Here is a 16,592-nt window from a genome sequence, read left to right on the forward strand (position 1 = left end):
ACCGATTTGGGCGCCAAATTTAAATATCGGCCGCGACCAATCACCACAGCGGTGTTTAAATGTGGAACCAAGATCGGTGATTGGTCGCGGCCGATATTTAAATTTGGCGCCCAAATCGGTGATTGGTCGCGGCCGATATTTAAATTTGGCGCCCAAATCAGCGATTTTGGCGCCAAATTTAAACCCCGCTCTGCATCACTCTGCTGATTGGTCGCGGTCGGCGGCCGCGACCAGTCAGCTGTATTGGCGCCAAATTTAAACACCGCTCTGCTGATTGGTCGCGACTAATCAGCGATTTTGGTGCCAAATTTAAACACGCTCTCCAGTACTCACTAACACGGCTCGCTAATTGGTCGCGGCCGCCGCCCGCGACCAATCATCGATATTGCCGCCAAATTTAAACACCGCTTTGCTGATTGGTCGCGGTTGCCGAACGCGACCAATCAGCGATTTTGGCCCCAAATTTAAACGCCGCTCTGCTGATTGCACCCAGTCGGCCGCATACCTATTCTAGAATACCCGATGCATTAGAATCGGGCCACCATCTAGTATATCATAAAGCTTAACGGCTGGGATTTGTAACACTGGTATTCCAGGACCATCACTGGCAATTTCAGCTTCTGATCATTCATAAGGGTTGTAGGAGGGGTTAATGAGAGCTGCCTGCGGCCCAGCAGTAGATTTTATTTTGTCTGGGCGAGCATATGCTAATGAGGGAGCGGCTAATGTACACTTCAGTGGCCACTTCACGCTGCTCTAGTGCCGGCTGCAATTACCTCTCTCCAGGAGCCTAACCTCTTGTTCTGGATGATGAAGTAGTGGTGATCGGAAACAGCGGAGAGACCATTGAGCTATTAACTCCCTTGTTACAACCACGGCCTGTAATCACCTACCAAAAACTGTTTACTCCTCAGGCACCACATATGATGTTACCTTAAAGGCACTCTGGCAGCACAGATTGACTGTTCAAACCAAGAACTGGCGCTCAGTACATCATTGCGCGGCCAAAAATTTAAGAGTACCTACCCACCTGCTTGTTTTTGCCAAAAACACTTTGATAAGTAACAACATTTTTGTGCAACTTAAGGTTTTTTGACGTTTTCAAAACAGTTTTGCCCAGTTTTGACAAAGTGGGTGGATCTGAGGTGAGATGGGGGCTGAATGGGGTGTGTGACACCGCAGCTTGTCGAATGGTGGCATACCTTATGCCAGAAATCTTACTCCAATGATTGGAGTAAGATTTACATTGCACACCACTTTTCAGACTTGCCAGATGTATTAAGAGGAGTACGTCTCTTAATATCAGGTGCCTCTAGCTCCAGCATGCCCCCTCATCAAGACTGGCGTGAGCAATGCTGGTTTTGATGAATCAGGGCCCAGTGTATTCACCTTTCACCCAGCCTGATTCACAGCTGCAGCTTGCATTGAGCAGTGTGAGAACTTAGCAGGGAGGAGAGACACTGTGGAGTTGTCTATCAGGCTAGGTGGGCCTAGATTGAAAAAAACACCCAGTATAGCCATATTTTAAAATTTACATTTAAGTACACCAGCTTTCATGAACCAGTGAATAGGTTTAAGAGATCTATTTGTTAATGAAAAAAAGTTGCATTGTGAAATCTGGTAACAGATCAACTTTAAATCAACTTAAGCTGTTTCTGTGTTTTATCTATTTCTGGAAAATCTGGGTAAAATCCTGTACGACCAGTCTAAGTTTCATATTGAGCAGTTCTGTGAACTAAATTGTCCTGGTTAGGAAATATTTTGCTTCTCCCATTTACTACCATGCAGGATCTTATAGGCTGACATCTTGGTTCATTGATGACCAATGAAAGAGTTGACTATTGCAGGGCAAATAATAATGTTGGGCAAATAATATTTCCATATACTGCAACCACCATACACTACAAGGGTCACAGTAAAGACCACCATATTCAAAAAATACCAACATACATTGACCAAGTACTGTACTGCAGGGCAGAGAAGTACGCTGGCGCAGGAGCACGATGGAGGACCCTGTGTGAACAAAGCAAGAAGGACGGCGATCGCAAGAAGAGAGAAGGCGCCGGATCAAGACCAGAGGCGCTGATTGGACTGGACAGTGCCATAGCTGAGTTTAATAAAAGGCCTTTTTTGTTTTATGCAGAGTGTATTGGGGACATATACAGAGCTTTCAAGAATGCTGTCACATAGGGCCTACAGGTGCTGGCCCTACTTTATATGGGAAAAAGCTGGTGACAGGTTCCCTTTAAAACCTGTTACCTCTGTTGCTTTAATGCATGGATCAGAGATAGCAGGCTAAAGATGGGCTTACGCAACTAGAGGGCCACTGCTTTGTGATTGCCCCTCAGACCAAAATTTGCCAACCGGCCCCTGATAATACCTAAAGGCAGAAATAGAAATAAAAGCTTAAAAAAATAAGATACAATCAGACACAGACCCGTGGACACAGGAAACGGTTTAGATTAAAGCTCAAAGTGAAGGTTCTGGTCATTATAATTATAGTATATCAATCTGATAGCCTTGTATTAAATTGTTTTTTATCTGGTCAATTTCTCTGGATTCCATTGATTCTCCAACGTATTGCACTGGAGAGCTGAATCAAGCAACACAAAACACTGGTTCAATTTAGAACGGATTTAGCAAGCTGTCCTGAAAATAAACATTGAGTCCCAAGTGAGTGAGACGCTTCCATATAATGCTCGTTTTATAGAAAGAAACAGTCCTTGAAAAAACAAAGCTGAATAAAATGATTTGTAAAAGGAAAGTGCAACCCCCTGAAAAATATAAACGAGGACGAAAGTCACAAAATAAAATCCTCAACACGTTAAATTTTAAAACAAAGCAGTGAAATGTTGACCTCCTTTGGATATGACATGACTTGAATTATTATAGCGGAGAGGGGTCTTAAATAAAAATATTTGGAATATAAATTCTACAGTTTGGTCACTAGATATGGCAGCTTTGGTAAATGTGCACTAGCTGAACGCAACAGCATAAAATAATCCAGGCTCTCTTTCTGATGTTGTGGTCCTTGAATATCCATGCTGGTGCTTTTTTGAGGCCAGTGTTATAATAGGATTAGAAGGTGAGTAAAAGTAAATATTCTCATCTAATAGAAGATTGGGCCCAGTGTATGATGTGGACGCCCCCTCCAGAGACCACAGAGAATGTACAAGCTATGGATTAAATGATGGTGGTAGGAATTTGAGACAACCTTTATTTTTACCAGGGAACATAAAAAACATAGATAGAAAATGACTCAATTAACTTCCATGGATGAGTGTTGTGAGCATGCTCTGTAACATGAGCAGAGATCACTGTGAGGGGGAGGAAGGAGGAGCTTAACTGTGTCCATTATCTATTGTCAATGGTCTGTGATTATACTGTAGAACAGATGGTTCATAATCCTGCCTAATGACAGTGTTGACCCTGCCTCCAATGTACACAGCACAAGAATGTCACGTAAGGTAAGGGAAGGAATAAGTGTACAACGACGGGAAGAGTGGGAAGGGAGCCCAACAACTAGGGAAAGGGGGAGTGGAGACCCCTAGGCAGATCTAATATCACCCTGCCTATCCTATCATCCGTATATAGGTTATGCACCTATTACCAAGCAGGAACCTAAACCCTGAATGTCCCTAGAGCTAGGCCCTAGATAGGGAGGGGATGGGGTGAGCACTAGTCAGGCCCCACTACAAACTAAAGACAACAGGGTAAACAAACAAAGAGGATTAACTTAGCTTGAGCAGACACCAGAGAGATAACACCAACTATCCTCCAAGGGCACCAAAGACGAGACTAGCTGACTGCTAGTACTCCAAGCCTGCACAGAGGTACATAGAACTATCACCGGCGACTCTCTGGAAAAACTGAGAGTTTTTAACTACCAAGCAAGGGTGTGTCAATGAGCAGCAGAAGGTGGAGGTCGCTGCTGGGTCCTAAAGGGAGAAGGAAATCACTATACTACAGAGATGGGAGAATCAAGAAGGCGTCTCCAATGCCAAGTGCAGTGACCTTCTACAGCCGGATCCAGAGAGACTGTCTGTCACATCTGACACACCTCTGAGAGATAAAGTCACTGAAAGGACTAACCTATAGGAAGTCCTAAGTGGTGAGTGTTAAAGGGAACCTGTCATGCCAGATAACTCTATTAACCTGCAAATATATGGTTAATCTGCAGGTTAATATTGTTATAAAAGGTGCCCAGATGTCATAGTGAAAGTCAAGCACCCTGGTAAAAAATTAACTTAATTTATCCCGGGAGCTTCCGGCTTTCAGTCATGCAGGTGTGCCAGCGTAGCTTCAGTCTTTGCTCACAGCGCTGTGATTGACAACTGTAAGCACACTCTGGCACTTTGACTGTCACTGCACAGCAAGCTATCAATTAATCAAAGTGCCAGCGCATGCTTACAGCCACGGCTTACAGCGCTGTGAGCAGAGACTGAAGCCACGCTGGCACGCCCGTATGACTGAAAGCCGGTGGCTCCAGGGAGGAATAAAGTTTATTTTCTTACTTTCAATACTGTGCTCAGGCACCTTCATAATGCTACTAACATGCAGCTTAGCTCTATATCTGCTGATTAATAGCATTATTCAACGTTACAGATTCCTCTTAAATTTGCAATGTTTCAAGTGTTCTCAGCTAAAGGGAACACATCCTGATTTGTCAAAGCTCTCTATCTGGCTCTGACTGCTCTCTGTTCTTGCCTTCCCTTCTCTTAGCATTAGAGATAACAGCAGTGAGGGAGTGACAAGGCAGATTAGAGAGGAGAGCACAGGTCAATCAGGCAGTAGAAAGGGCGTAAAGCATGTAATCATTGATGAGCTGTGAAAGGGGAAAATGTGATGAGACAGGAGATGTGGTGAAGGCAGCAGCACACTGGATGCGCAAAACTCATGTCAAGGTCACGTCCACTAAAGAAATGTCTGAATGTAGGAGAAGACTTCAAATTGCATATTTGGAGGTATAAAAATGCAGCATAACTTTTTAAACTAAAACTTAAAACTATGACGAATCACAATGCTTTTTTTCTATGTCAAAGGGACAATAGACTTTAAAATGGTAGACAATATTTCAGCCAAGTGAAGACCACCAGACATTTAGATCTTGAGAATTCTCAGTTGGTTCACTGTTACAATGTGTGATCCATTTGACGTTTCTCCTGTTATTATTACAGCACAAAAGTGGATTGGAGACTAAATCTTTATGTTTTATGGCTCAATAGCATCAAGTGAGGGTTAGCTTGATCATTTTCATGTAAAACCCATTCTAATTCACCAGATCATTATCCAGTGTGCTCCATCTCATTACTGTAATGGTCACAGAAAGATATGAGATACAGACCTTCAGATGTGTCTATAGATGCCACATGCTAGCAAAACCCTCAACAGGTTCTCACATCACAACCATTTGGTACCTACCTACACCTAGATACATAGAGCATAGACATCTCCCAACAGAGTATCCCAAAATGATGTTGTTGTTTTTTTGAAAGCAGGTCATTTTGCATCACTCGTCTCAAGATATGTTGAGCCAGAGAGAAAAGTTAAGGAAGGGCACATCTTTACCACTGTAGGTCCAACACATACAAGACATGTCAGCTTAAAATCTTAAAATGCATAGGTATTCTAAATTGTGACTCATTATGTGCGATTTTCAATAAAGGAGATTTTTTTCAATCAAACAGCTGCTCGAACATCTTCATCTAAATTGTCTAGACGGACTATAATAATGAGAACGACCTTTCTGAGAATCTCGGGCCAAATTGATGAATCATCAGAAGAACACATTTTTTATTACTTCGCTGAATTCTACAGAAAATACTAAAGGGTCGTGTAATGAAAGTCGATATTTTACTAATGATGTTTTTTTTATCTCAAAGGGATACAGCTTTAGGACTCATTTAACAATTGAACTTAGCACCCCCCATTCTCCAGGCCTAGAATCCGCATACTTGTGAATGGTTCCATTATACCAGTGATACTGGTCATAAATCATCGGATTTCCTGTTCTCCACACAGGACTCATTGATTATGTAATTACTCTTTATCTCACTTGATACAAATTGTAGCAAACCATTAGAATAGTCAATAGGGGTCAAGAACATGACAATCCTCAATGGAAACAGTTAGTGTTAAAGTGAAAACCCAGAGTTGAGTAGCAATATGACCATCAATGTCTATGGGGCACTAAATGGAAGCCTTCAGTGGATCAGGGTCAAGGAAACTGAAAAATAATCAAAGGTAGACTCAACTAATAAAATTGTTTAAAAGCATGAATATAGAAGATATTGCAAGTGCTTTATTTACCTAAAATGAGGTTTCAGACCAAAACTATAATTTTGGTCTCCCCTTTGTCTAATTTACTGCACATTTCAAATATAATCCTGCAAGACAGGATATAGGGTGAAGTGGCGGAACGTTGTCTCTCTGTTCCTGCTTCCCTGTCTGTCAAATTGCAGACATAGTAGAGAGCCTGTAGCACAATGGCCGGCGCCCCTGCATGGTGTCCCTTTCTCCCTCCATGCAGGGACGCTGGTTTATTCACCAGCTCGACCCCGCAGCGTGGTCCCCGGCGTGTTTCCTACTTCCTGCTCTGTGCTCAGTCCCTGCGACGTGAGTCCCCTGCTCTTAAACGGGCAGCGCGCACATATGGTAAATGCCCTCGGCTTGTTGCTGATAGGCATTTAGTAAAATGACCTCACCTGCTGGATGGCTCTCAGGCTATTGCTGGGAGTCATCCTTTATAAAAGATTCCCACTCCCTTAGGGAGTCGCCAAAGCAACAGCTTTCATTAGTATGTAGTCTCCCCTACTAGTGAGTTGTTAGGTCCCCTGGTCCCGGTGTGGCCACTGTCCTAAACCTGAATCCATGGTCCATGTGCGGTCAGTGCCTTAACATTGTCCACTGGTCCTTGTGCGGCCAGTACTGTTCCCAAAGTCCCCTGGTCCTGGCGTGGCCAGGGTCCTGAACATTGTTCCCTGGCCCTGGTGTGGCCAGTCCTGTTCCCGAAGTCCTCTGGTCCTGATGTGGCCAGTATCTTAACATTGTCCCCTGGTACTGGTGCGGCCAGTCCTATTCTCAAAGTCCCCTGGTCCCGTTGCAGCCAGTATCTGATCGTTTGCCTATCTGAACTGAACCTATTAGTCTGAACGGAGCCCTAGTCTGTATCAGCCATCCCTGGGGTCAGCAGTTGCTGTACCGGCATCTGTCTAGGAGTGGTACCTGGCGGCTGTTATGCACACGCCCGGACTGACTGGCGTGTGCGTGTTTAGTGATCCCACTGGACCATGAACCGGAGAGTACCTGGAGGGGCGTAACTAAGTATCTACCCGATGCGACCAAGGTCGCACGACGGCATACGACGCCTGTGCACCAGGGAGGAACTGAGCAGAGGGACCAGGTGCGACTCCAGGTCAGACCCCGGACACGGCTGTTGACCCACACCGGGGAATACAGGAACAGGCAGGTTAGAGCACAGGCTGGGTAGGGTCCAGTACAGACTAGGAGACGGGTTCAGAGCCGCAGATGTGGTAATCAAGCAGAGTAAAGCGAAACCGCAGGTGCGGTGGACAAGGCTAAGCAGAGCGAAACCGCAGGTGCGGTGGACAAGGCTGAGCAAAGCGAAACCGCAAGTGCGGTGGACAGGGCTGAGCAGAGCGAAACCGCAGGAGCGGTGGACAAGGCTGAGCAGAGCGAAACCGCAGGTGCGGTGGACAAGGCTGAGCAAAGTGAAACCGCAGGTGCGGTGGACAAGGCTGAGCAAAGCGAAACCGCAAGTGCGGTGGACAGGGCTGAGCAGAGCGAAACCGCAGATGCGGTGGACAAGGCTGAGCAGAGCAGGCAGAAACCGCCAGAGCAGTAAGTAAGGCAGAACAGAGATAAACCGCCAAAGCGGTGAGCAAAGACAGAGCAGAGGGGACAGGGCTCTGTTCACACGGAACAGACTGGAAGGGAAAAGCAGAACCAGATACACACAAGGTACTTGCAAAGAAGTAGCGAGTGGACTCCAAACTCACAAACAGAAGTACAGCGACAACGAGTAGGAGTTAGGTGCAGGTTCAGACTCTGCAGAAAAAGAGAGGAAACGGACACAGAGACAAAACAGGTAAGAGGCCAGCAGACAGTTCAGACAAGAACTGTACTGCAACGAAATACAGGAACGAGCCTAGGTAAAGCCAAGTGCTGGTTCAGACACTGCAGCAAAAAGGAGGAAACGGACATAGAGACAAAACAAGTAACAGGTTAGGAGACAGTTCAGACAGGAACTGTTACTGCAACAGAATACAGGAATGAGCCTAGGTATAGCCAAGCGCTGGTTCAGACACTGCAGAAAAAGGTAGGAAACGGACATAGAGACAAAACAGGTAACAGGTTAGGAGACAGTTCAGACAGGAACTGTTACTGCAACGAAATACAGGAACGAGACTAGGTAAAGCCAAGTGCTGGTTCAGACACTGCAGCAAAAGGGAAGAAACGGACATAGAGACAAAACAAGTAACAGGTTAGGAGACAGTTCAGACAGGAACTGTTACTGCAACAGAATACAGGAATGAGCCTAGGTATAGCCAAGCGCTGGTTCAGACACTGCAGAAAAAGGGAGGAAACGGACATAGAGACAAAACAGGTAACAGGTTAGGAGACAGTTCAGACAGGAACTGTTACTGCAACGAAATACAGGAACGAGACTAGGTAAAGCCAAGTGCTGGTTCAGACACTGCAGCAAAAGGGAAGAAACGGACATAGAGACAAAACAAGTAACAGGTTAGGAGACAGTTCAGACAGGAACTGTTACTGCAACAGAATACAGGAATGAGCCTAGGTATAGCCAAGCGCTGGTTCAGACACTGCAGAAAAAGGGAGGAAACGGACATAGAGACAAAACAGGTAACAGGTTAGGAGACAGTTCAGACAGGAACTGTTACTGCAACGAAATACAGGAACGAGACTAGGTAAAGCCAAGTGCTGGTTCAGACACTGCAGCAAAAGGGAAGAAACGGACATAGAGACAAAACAAGTAACAGGTTAGGAGACAGTTCAGACAGGAACTGTTACTGCAGCAGAATACAGGAATGAGCCTAGGTATAGCCAAGCGCTGGTTCAGACACTGCAGAAAAAGGGAGGAAACGGACATAGAGACAAAACAGGTAACAGGTTAGGAGACAGTTCAGACAGGAACTGTTACTGCAACGAAATACAGGAACGAGACTAGGTAAAGCCAAGTGCTGGTTCAGACACTGCAGCAAAGGGAAGAAACGGACATAGAGACAAAACAAGTAACAGGTTAGGAGACAGTTCAGACAGGAACTGTTACTGCAGCGAAATACAAGAATGAGCCTGGGTATACGGCCCCCAGAGGCAGAAACGAACATGCTAGGGGCGTGTTCAGACAGGCCTGGAAATACAGCCTCCAGGAAGGCAGACAAGCAGGGAAAAACAGAACAGGACCTGGCACATTCAGAGTCTAGAAGCACACTGAATGTTAAAGTTGCTCAGGCATCAGCTTCCAAGTGAAGCTGGTTTAAATATCCAGTGACAGACAGCAATAGGCTGAGGACGCATTAGGGGTGTGCCCACAGCAGCTACAAGAATCAGGAAGTAACCGGGCCACCGCCCTAAGCAGTCAGAACAGAGACAAACAGACAGCACAGAAAGAAGCCAGGCTAGCAGACTGGACTGATGATCAAGTTTGCGATCTTGCATAGTGAGAGATGGTGCACTATGCAAGCCCGCCACCAGGTATGTTACAGCGGCCCAGTTTGTCTCCACCATCTGGAGCTGCAGTGAATACCAGGTCGCCGCTTAGCTACGCTCCTACCTCCACAGACTTGCCCCAAGTGGGTCCACTAATCCACATGCGCCACCATTGGGCGTAACAGAGCCAAACTGCCAGGAGGTCACGTGTAGGTACAGAGGACCAAGGGCACAAAAGACACAATCTGGCTGTGGAAAAAGCTTTCACTCGTCCCACCGGGTTTCAGATGCATGAAGGCATTTATTGTCAAAGATATAAAGTAAACAAGCAGAGTATTCTGCAGACAGACAATATTTAAAACAAAAATACTGTCTCTTATGCCCAATACGCCCAACTGTCTCTTTTGTTCAATTGGTCCTTTGTATCTCCACGGGACCACCTGGCAGCTTGAGCAACAGGGCCTCCTAAGCAGATCGTGTTTTTCCTTCTGGATCTGACAGAAATCGGCACCAGAAGATGATGTCTCATACAACGCTGATAGGCTCCTCACATATACTGGAACTTCCAGCTTTTGACTCTGGAGGAACATAGGGGTCAGCTAAGTGTATTGTGTTTTCCTATGAGCCTGCAAATAATCTCTCCACCAAGGTGAAGAAAGTTGGCTTTTTGGTGCCACCCATTGAAGCCTGGCATTGACCATTGCCATGCGGCAATTATATTATGAATATTAAGCCAAACCAAAGTATTTTTTTTAAAAGGAAAAGACCCCCATTTGCTAACAGCTGTTTTTAGGGGATTTTGAAATAACTACAAGGTTCATCTCATAATAATTATTAAATTCAGCAAATATTTAGGACATATTAAATGTATAGCTGTGCATTATAAGCCGTGTGCGCCAATCCATCTGATATGTGCATGGCCTCTTTAGTCTCGATGTTCAGGTTTTTTTTGAGAGGCAAGAATCCCAAAACAGGTGTTGGATGGGTGTCTTTTTCTTTTGGATAAAACTCTGGATTAGCTAAATATCCTGTATGTGAAATACATTGTTAGAAGGCTCTAATCGGTAGCAACGAGCCAAGAGCTAATCGGCATAGATTTTTCCCAGGAAATAAAGCCTCCCTGTGGCAATTGGTGGTCTTTACAAGAAGAAAAAGTACCCCCTAGATCACAAGGAGCCTGGCACTGTGATTATTGCTATAGGTGGCACCAGGGGCTACTATCAGTCAGGCTTTAAGGCTACTAAAAGGTGTTTACTAGTAATGGGACATCTATGACAATTATGTTTACCAGGAATGATCTTCATGGCATGACCTGAACATCCAAATATGGTGCTCACATGTGTAAAATACCAGAGCCTTAGAGTTGGTGCCAATCGACTGGCAGGACCAGGTCCAGGAGCAACATCAATAATTTTTTGCCATTTTATAGGAACCCTTAGATCAGCCTCTTACCTGACAACATCCGTGGCTCATCTTTTGATTAGCCGGACTGGTGGGACTTCATTATTGCGACGTTACACACATGTGACATTGCGCCAGGCTTGCTATTCAACAGAAATGTAGGTGGTGGTACGTAGACCTCCCATCCAACGGCCACAGATTACATGATGCCCCCCATCTCTACACAGCATGTTTTGTAGGACACATGACCCCATCTTTTTGGGGGATGGGAACATTATATCATGTAGTGCCACAGGCAGCAGAAAAGCGTGAATCCCCGCTGGTTACACAGTATATTTTGCCCCGTTGGAGCTCATCATCTTCTGATTTATTTATGAAAAGCAAAGAAGAATCAAAGTCACCGTTATTGTAACAGGAGACACGGATGGTTAGAGCGTCCTGGTGACACAAAGGTCTCTGCCGCAGCTATGAATGGGCCCTTGACTGTACGCCAGGCCCCAGGGATCCATATGTAGCTACATAAGTTGACAGTCCTGGTGGCCTTTTGTGACATTTCTCAGTTTATTGCTTGTCACCAGCCCTGGAAAGGTTATTACTCCCCGGAGATTTTTGTGACAGCCGAGACCTTCTTTAATTGTCTGCCTGAAACAATGTAGCTAAGAGGAAGAATACATTTCCTTATTGATTACCAGCTTATTTATATCCTCCTGCGTCGTGTCTGCACTGGGGAATAGACGGGAAGAAATGGGTCATTTGTGAGAACGTTAAGATGACTCATTACAGATTGAGTACAGATTTCTCATTTATCTCAGGAGGTGAACGCAAACTTTAGTGGAGGAAATCGCAATAGGAGTCCTCCTCACTTCTGTTATATAAACTAGGGGTAAAGATGAGCAACATGGAAACCCCGGACCACAGGCAGGTATATAACTTTCTATTCTAAGGAATTCTGCAAGATCCATACCTTGACCTCTCGCCAACTACAAACTTCTTGTTTCACTGTTCACATTGGTGACCTCAAATTGTAAAGGAGCAACATACAGTATATTATCCATTTCTTCCATATTTATTCCTCAGATTGATTCATGAACACCCAGGACACCAAGCTCATATAGCAATCGTGATCCAGGCTGAAAGGCAATCCTATTCCTATTCCTATGCACATATTAGAAATGAGCAGATCTTTTGAAATTAAAATTTGACGAATATTCACAGACAATTCAATTTGTGGCAAATAAATTTGTAGGAATCTCAATACTAGAAACCTTGTAATTGCTCGGAAAATACTCGTGGAGGGGAACGAGGGGATCCCGCTGACCACAAGAGCTTACACTCTACAGCAGAGAGAGAGAAAGGACCCTGCTCACCATAAGCACTTAGACTCTACAGGAGAGAAAGGACCCAACTGACCATAATCTAACCTTCCATGATCTAACCCTCCATTGATGCCATCTGATGTTGCATTCTGATCATCCACATGTAGATACAATGGAAGATGTACACGGGGAGGGTGAGTACACTGTGAATTGTTCTTTTTTTTAAACAAATTGCAGCCAGAACAAAACATTGTCTGAAAGGAAACAACCCCTTTAAGTTTTGTGCTGAGTTCTGCTTTGTTCTAGTATTGTATTAATGGTACATGGTTGGCTCCAGTGCTTTATTTATATTATGTGCTTGGTTCTGTCACTAAACTTATGTGATGAGCTTGGTTCTGGTCCTGTATTTTTGTCATGAGCTTGTTTCCAGTGCTGTATTTGTATGATTAGCTTGGTTCTGGTTCTGTATTTATGTTATGTGTTTAGTTATGTTGTAATATTTATGCTTTGTGCTTGGTTCTGAAGTTTTCTTTATTTTGTGCTTGATTCTGGTGCTCTATTTATCTTGTGCTTGTGTCTGGAGCTGTAAATATGGTATGTTCTTAGGTTTGATGCTGCATACTGTATATGTTGTGCCTTGTTTTGGTACTTTATTTTTGTTTTGCGTTTTTTCTTTTTTTATGTTTTGTGCCTGGTTCTAGGGCTATATTTACGTGATGATCTTAGTTGTGGTGTTGTATTTATGTTGTAATTATGTTATTTACTTGGTTTTGGTGCTACATATATGTTGTGTATGGTTCTGGTGCTATATTTATTTTATGTGCTTGGTGTTGATGCTGCATTTGTTACGGGGTTGGTTTGGTGTACAGTATTGATGTTATGTGTTTGGTTCTATCAATGACTTTATCTTATGTGCTTGATACTAATACTGTATTTTTGTTGTCCTAGTTTCTGGTGGTGTGATTATGTAATGTTCTTGGTTCCGGTGCTGTATATTTTGTACAAGCTTAATCATTGAGCCTTTAGATTGATTCTGACATCTATTTGTACTTAATTTGGTTGATGCAAAGACAAAAGTGGGTTGGTGTAGTTATGGAAACAGCTATGTCAGCGAGCCCCTTCACACACAGCACTATTTTAGTGATGGGCATTCTGGCTCATTTTGCTGATCTGGATCACTTGGCTCCACTCACCTAAAAGAACCGGCTCCTAAATTGACCCCTTTTAAATTTATGTCCACCCCAGGTGAACGAAATTAAATTATTAAGCAAATTAAATTAACGCAGCTATAACCCCACCCATCCGTGACAGAAACTTGTCGGGATGGCAGGATTTTGACTACTGAACACCATAATCTTACCACCTTGAAGGCCATTCAGAGACATTAGTGGTTCTCATTGGGGTGCCGGGTAAGGTATGGCGAGTTCCTTTTAATATTCCTACAGTCTAACTTATAGGATCACCAATTTATTTATTTATTTTTGCATAATTGCTGCATGTATTGATACTGCAGGGTCTTCTTAAGATGGCAAATCTTTAAATTCCTGATTCATAAAGGATGGTACGTGTAAATCATTTCTGCTATTTTCATCTTTGTCTGATTTGTTAGCATTCGCTTGTTCAGATTTGTGACACTAATAACACGACAATAAATGTACAGATAATATTACATGTCTGATCCTCAACAGAATTATCCTTTTGACTTTTCTCTGATCCTTTCTTCTTTGCAAGAAGATTCCTTCACTTGCGGCTGAACTGCTTATTATAGGGCAGAGACAAAATGTGACTTTGATGTCTACAAAGCTCAGATTTGGGGTGATGTTTGCAGGGTGTTCTTAATCTAGTTGGCTGCCAAATTAGTGCCCAAATTACTGGGTGAAGGCCATCGGAGAAAGAAAATCAAACTGGAGGCCGTGATCTTGACAGCATTAGGTGAATTTTTGTCTTCAGGTATGTATATACCGGACTACTTCTGGTGACCCCCACGTTGCCTGTGTCCATTCTGCTCACGGCCTGGAGAGCTGCCATGCTTGTTACAGCACCTGCTTCGTCTCTTTCTCCCAATTGTAGAATATATATATATATATATATATATATATATATAGGTGCATCTCATAAAATTAGAATATCATTGAAAAGTTAATTTATTTCAGTTCTTCAATACAAAAAGTGAAACTCATATATTAGATAGAGTCATTACAAACAGAGTGATCTATTTCAAGTGTTTATTTCTGTTAATGTTGATGATTATGGCTTACAGCCAATGAAAACACAAAAGTCATTATCTCAGTAAATTAAAATAATTAACAAAAAACTCCTGCAAAGGCTTCCTAAGTATTTAAAAAGGTCCCTTAGTCTGTTTCAGTAGGCTCCACAATCATGGGGAAGACTGCTGACTTGACAGATGTCCAGAAGGCAGTCATTGACACACTCCACAAAGTCCAACCAGAGTCTGGAGGAAGAGTGGAGAGGCCACAATCCAAGCTGCTTGAGGTCTAGCATGAAGTTTCCACAATCAGTGATGGTTTGGGGACCCATGTCATCTGCTGGTGTAGGTCCACTATGTTTTATCAAGACCAAAGTCAGCGCAGCCGTCTACCTGGAAATTTTAGAGCACTTCATGCTTCCCTCTGCCGACAAGCTTTTTAGAGATGGAAGTTTCATTCTCCAGCAGGACTTGGCACCTGTCCACACTGCCAAAAGTACCAATACCTGGTTTATACAACAGTATCACTGTGCTTGATTGGCAGCAAACTCGCCTGACCTTAACCCCATAGAGAATCTATTAGAGAATCTATGGGGTATTGTCAAGAGGAAGATGAGACACCAGACCCAACAATGCAGACGAGCTGAAGGCTGCTATCAAAACAACCTGGGCTTCCATAACACATCAGCAGTGCCACAGGCTGATCGCCTCCATGCCACACCGCATTGATGCAGTAATTGATGCAAAAGGAGCCCCGACCAAGTATTGAGGGCATTTACTGAACATACATTTCAGTAGCCCAACATTTCGGATTTTAAAAACATTTTTCAAGCTGTTGTTATAAAGTATTCTAATTTACTGAGATAGTGACTTTTGTGTTTTCGTTGGCTATAAGCCATAATCATCAACATTAACAGAAATAAACACTTGAAATAGATCACTCTGTCTGTAATGACTCTATATAATATAGGAGTTTCATTTTTTGTATTGAAGAACTGAAATAAATTAACTTTTTGTTGATATTCTAATTTAGTGAGATGCACCTGTAGGCCATTCAGACTCAATATAGCCTTTGTCTTCTGTGCATAGGTCTAATTTATACTTACGACTGATACTTACTATTGAAGACATTCATACGTTTTTTGGGGATAATACGGTAATGAAATAAATCGAAAACATTATTTTGTGGTAAGCTATCTGTGCTCCACTAGGACCTTCATATATTATTGTTGTCTGTAAGTGCATTCTATCAATGTCCGGCAGCCAGGGCATGTGCATTCACCTTATTGGGGCTCCATTAGTGTTAGACGATCTGGGTCTATTGTTCTTTCCACCTGGCTGTCAGATAATGATTTATGCATCTTCTTGGTGGCCTTAGATCATTCTGTTCACTAATATATTTTTTCACTCTATTAGTGAATTCTGTAGATATGTCAGACAGACCTCTGGTCATTTGGCTGTTTTTTGTTTATAATAGAGTCATATAGGGACAGTATTCACTGAGCGGGGGCAACATAATGCTTTTTTAGGGTACCAACATCCACGGCTACGAAGGGAACTCTGTAGGGCGAATGAGTCCCTCCTTTTTCTCCCTCCTCCTCTCGTCTTGATCTGAATATATGTATTTATCTGAATCTATGTGTTGTGTGTGTACCTGATTTTTAGGTTTTTTTTATTCGGTTGCACAGTAATAAGGGCCCCATACATGGGCGTACCCACCGTGGGGCAGGGGGGGGCAGCTGCCCCCCTCTAGAAGCAGGGACGCACGCCGCACACACACTTAGATCACCGGCAGTCGCGGCCAGCGAAAGTTCCCTCTGTGGCCGGCCGCAGGTGACTACTCTGCTCTGCACCCGGTGGCCGGAACTGCGCAGTGTCACTGCATGGGGTCCGGCCGGGATTACCTTTAACGCACGCTGAGTGACACAGCACGCCGCATGTCACCTGATCAGGGTCCTGACTCCTGAGGCGTGCTG

Source organism: Phyllobates terribilis, unplaced genomic scaffold (genome assembly GCF_046119375.1).
Source record: "Phyllobates terribilis strain yellow unplaced genomic scaffold, ASM4611937v1 Scaffold_1__5_contigs__length_1240528914, whole genome shotgun sequence".
NCBI classification, from domain to species: domain Eukaryota; kingdom Metazoa; phylum Chordata; class Amphibia; order Anura; family Dendrobatidae; genus Phyllobates; species Phyllobates terribilis.